We start from the raw sequence: 5,240 nt of genomic DNA, 5'->3' as shown, positions 1-5,240 counted from the left end.
TAGTCTTTCCTTCCAGGCGCTCCGTGCTACGTCACGACGTGACGTCGTCACATGGCTTTCTGGGATTTGCACTTTGTTATTGCAACAGTGAACAGATATAATACTGATACAGTGTTCTGCAAAATTTTGCGAATATTTACTTCACCTTTTTGTGAATAACACAAATGGTTACTGAGATGACTGGCCGGCTTTTGTCAAATATTTTTTAAGTAAATGGTATTTTACTTCGCTGCATTTAAGTAACTTGTAGAGCGGAAGGGCAACATTAAAAAGCGGCTTCCCCAGGTGTTATTTGGACTGTGCTTATGAAAGGATTAAAAATGTAATTATAATAACAGCAGTCAGGGCGGGTTAACCAAAAACACCAGAAATGATAAGGGATTTTAATAGATTTGGTGGAAGTTTTTCATTTCCTGAAACTAAGGGATATGAGCAGTGCCACAACTGAAAGAAATGTATAGATTTATTAAGAAAGTAACGCCTTCTCTACTCAGTGCGTAGTTACAATTTGGCAGCAAAAATCTGGGCGTTTTAAACAAGACTGGATTTACCTTTGAATCATGTTCAAACTGAAAACGTAGTTAGCAGTAACAGGTAAATGAATGTGCCTTCAGCTTGTGTTATACTTTACACTTTGAGTATTATTTTTGGCGATGATCTATATTCAGTTTAATTCAGTTCATTCTTATTCAGAGTACTTGCACTTAAGAGTCCAGCATGCTATAAAATAGCTTTACACTGTGTGTTTACAGTACCACATCAAAGTCACAATGGCGACAAAATAACCACAAAACAAGCACGACACAAATAATATCTTTATACTTAGATTGTTGTCTTAGGGTGTTGTACTGTGTTAGCCATTATGAATGTAGTGAGAAGTCAAGCAAAATTACACTTTTTATTGTCTAACTGAAAAGTTTACAATATGCAAGCTTTTGAGGCAACCTGAAGAAGGGGCCTGAGTTGCCTCAAAAGCTTGCATATTGTAGTCTTTTTAGTTAGCCAATAAAATTTGTCATTTTGCTTGAATTCTCACTACTTGGATTGTATTAAAGAATCTTTCAAAACACAAATCCACAAACAGATTCAGTCAGTAGATGCAAGGTAATATTCATTAGAGATAGATGAAGCAGTCATCTAAGGCGCTGTTTTTGCTTCTGTTGATATCTTCTCCATTTGTTGTAGGACAATTCAAGAGTCCTGGGTTCAATCAGATAAGCAAGGTCGAGCAATGGTGGGGTCTCAACATGCCAGGGTGAGGTCACATTTTTTGTAACTTTAAGATAATATTGTTTTGTTACAATAATCCAGTCAGTGTTTAACTAAGAGTTTTACCCCATCTTTTCCTGAAGTCTCTGTAAAATAAGGAATTTTCTCAGCTTTTCTCCCAGCAGAGCCCAAGAAATTTCTTTGCATACAGCACAAGAATAAAAACAAAGGCAAGAAAAGCATACCAGAATAAAAAACGAGTGCTGTAACATAGTGAAAATAATAATAATCAGAAACAAAAAATGATCTAAACAGGCTATTTATATGAGAGCAAATGTTATTAAATACAGATATCACAGTGATGCACTGAAAATCATGAATTTGCACGGCTGCCTATACAATCCCTAAACAAAGCTTTTATGTATAAACTGTATGTTCCATTCCATTGTGTGTTTTTTATTTGTTTATTTTTATTAATTAATTTGCTTATTTAATTAGTATTGTATTTTTGTCAACTGTTCACAACATGCAAGTAAGAATTTAATTTCATTCTATTTATGTACTCACAACACCTAAAATCTGGAATAGCCTGCCAATAGGAATTCGCCAGGCAAATACAGTAGAGCACTTTAAAACACTGCTGAAAACACATTTCTTTAACATGGCCTTCTCCTAACTTCACTTTAACTTAATACTGATACTCTGTATGTTCAATTCATCACAATAACTATTCATAGTGGCTCTAAAATCTGTACTGACCCCAACTCTCTCTTCTGTTTCTTTTTCCGGTTTCTTTGTGGTGGCGGCGCCTACTCAAAGCATCATGGTGCACCAACATTGATGGACTGAAAGCCAGAAGTCTACGTGACCATCATCATCAGGTCCTTCCATGAAAACCCTAAATACAAAGAGGACTGTTTGACTTATGTTAGGTAGATTGCCCAGAGGGGACTGGGCGGTCTCGTGGTCTGGAACCCCTACAGATTTAATTTTTTTTCTCCAGCTCTTGGAGTTTTTTTTTTGTTTTTTCTGTCCACCCTCGCCATCGGACCTTACTTATTCTATGTTAATTAATGTTGACTTATGTTTATTTTTTATTGTGTCTTCTATTTTTCTATTCATTTTGTAAAGCACTTTGAGCTACATTTTTTTGTATGAATATGTGCTATATAAATAAATGTTGATTGATTGATTGATTGAACAATAAACCTGATGTAACTTGACTTGACCTGGATGAAAAGATAGACTTAAATATGAAAGAATCATTTAAGGGTGACTACAGTACAGCTGAGTATTTTGGTTTGCAGTGTGTACAGTCTATTGAAATATATAAGAAATGTCTTGGAAAACTATTGAGATGATCAAGAAAACAAAGAATGTACCAGAAGAAAGGCTGATGTAATACACAAAATGTATTAAAGGATGACTAATAAGTAAACAACCAGAATGACATTTGTTACATGCACAGAAATTTCAATGGTGTTGGCTCTATTCAAAGATATAAGAAGAACCGGAAAAATAATAAAATTGACTTTTATTTTACTCTGGAACCAACCAGAGTAAACGTATGCATTGATTGACATTGTTATAATTAAGTTATCAATAATTATGAGCCTCTGCTTTCATTCTGTGACCATTCTAACCATGCTGTAATAGACTGCTTGAGAGGAATGCTCCCTCTTCATGAAGTGATATTAAAGACACATAGAAATATTCTTCTCCTACCTGGTTTCTAATAGAAAGAGGGTCTAATCAAAAGACAAGGGGCCTCATGTATAAATAGTGCGTATGATCAAAAATATTGCGTACATGCACATGTTCCCATGCACACTTCAAGATGTATGACAACTAAACTTGGCATAAAGCCATGTATATTTTCACAGCAGCCTTGCACCATACGTATGTACTTTTCTGCTCGGTTTTACAAACTGTCAGCACCCAGCATCAAAGCAGTGCTTGGGATTTATAATGGGACTTAACTGTCTAGACAATTTTCCTTGAAGAATAATTATGGCAATTTTTAATAAAAACTAGGGGGCTTGCTATGCGCCAGCCACTTCGCGTATCTGCTGCTTGCATTGTGAAGAGGGGAGCTGAACGCACATTAAGGAGATGCGGATGGATCTGCTGCTGGCTTACTGCGTGACCTGCACGTTGCGTGGGACTTCGAACATTTAAAAGCCTGTATGGCAGCTGTCCTTTTGTCTCACTGCCTTGTCTCACAGGACATTAAAGTGTCTCTGAGAAAACCACGTCTCGTCTCCTTCCAAGCTTTTTTTTTTATAATGGGCTGACAATTCACTGGCAGCCAAGCTGTTTCATATGGACATACAGACATGGCAACTGCAGTAAGCGCTTTTTACATTATAGGCAAATTCACCTAATAATGTACTGTAGTTGGAGTGTTTTTGGACAAACCTGTCTCAAGCTTTCTATAGAAAGCACATCCTTGATTGTGCAAGTGAATCTGAGTGCATAATATAAGGAACAAAGAGTAGAATTACCTGCTTTGATTGTGTTTGTGACTGGCACTTCTTGGCCATAACTGGGTAATTAAATGTAAAATATAAATAAGGAGAGCAAGTATAATAACAATAGGAGTACTCAGAAGTGCAATTGTTGCAGATGTCAAGGTAGTGTTACACTGGCATAAGGCTGTATTTGCTGAAGTCCCTTGCTTAATCCTAATGTTGAAACTAGAATCAAAGTAAAACAAATACAAAATCAAGAAATCTATATATGTGCCATACATGACAAAAAACTTAGAACATAGTGTATAGGTATCATACAATTTCAAAAAATAGACACAAGTAATTGGGTCACACCTATTGTGCCTGCTCTAAAATTTACAGATACTGCATCATGAGAAGACCTGCTAGCAACACTAACATGGTTAACAGTACTCACTAAAGTAGGGAGAAAAAAAGGTCCTGTTGAATGGGCAAAACCATACAAGGCCCAAACAGTCAGAAATAAATACATAATGAAATTAGCAAACCATGTCTACAAGGCCATTTAAAAGGCTGTGTACCACTAGAAGGCAATATGCCTGTCGAGGATGCTGAGTAACCTGGAGAAGCAATTGGCAAGTGTACCAGTTTGAGTAAGGTAGAGAAGTAGCCAGCCTCTGTTGAAAGCAAGAGAGAAAAGAGGGAGAGAGACAGAGAGGGAGCAAGGGGAGGAGTGAAGCCAAGGAGTGAAGGCCAGAGATTGCAAACCCTGCCTAATAGAGGGTGCAAGGTCAAAGGGAAGGAACTGGCAGTGAAGAAACTGTCTGACGAACGTGGCTTTTAAAAGCGAATAGACTTTTTTGGTTACAGAGACACCAAGATTGAGGTTTTTCCTAGAGGGCCTCTTTGAACCCCTATTTTAATTCAGGGGCTTGGCAAGTTGTGACTCCAGCATAGGATATAACACCCATTTTCTACCAGAGGCACACTGGGTGTGGATTCAGAATGAAATAAATAACAAGCTAACAGCTATTGATAGAAAGAGAGACCTAGAGTTCCAGAGAGTCAGAAGGTACAGTAAAAGGGAGTATTGTGGTGTAAGTATTTAATTTGGGAAAGTGAGCAAGCAATCCCACCTATTAAACAGGGATACAAAACTGATTAAGTTAGGTCAAGAGGGAGATAATGGGGTTTAGATTTACATTTGTTTTTGTTTTTGCTTTGGTTGCACCTTGTTTATATAATTTATGTGTATGTTTACTTTGTTTTTACTTAACCATGATGCTGTTTCCACTGATACTGTGAAAGCACAACTGATGTTTATTAATTTTTCTCACATATCCACCAAAAACCTGAACCAGCAAAACTGAAAGAAAAATGTATCAACAAACACCCACTGATGTTACATGTCTGTCATCTTATCTAATATGATGTCCCCACAACTTCCCCACCCTACTAACATGTTACTGAGTCATTTTTTCAAACTCTTCGTCATATGTAATGCTTTGTGGAGGACATCCTGATTACTGCCAATTTAAAAAAGGTACATATGAAAAATAAAGATTCTGTCTGGAAAAATAT

This window comes from Polypterus senegalus, chromosome 3 (genome assembly GCF_016835505.1).
Source record: "Polypterus senegalus isolate Bchr_013 chromosome 3, ASM1683550v1, whole genome shotgun sequence".
Lineage (NCBI taxonomy): Eukaryota > Metazoa > Chordata > Cladistia > Polypteriformes > Polypteridae > Polypterus > Polypterus senegalus.
The sequence above is the reverse complement of the archived record's forward strand: the minus strand, read 5'-3'. Positions refer to the sequence as shown.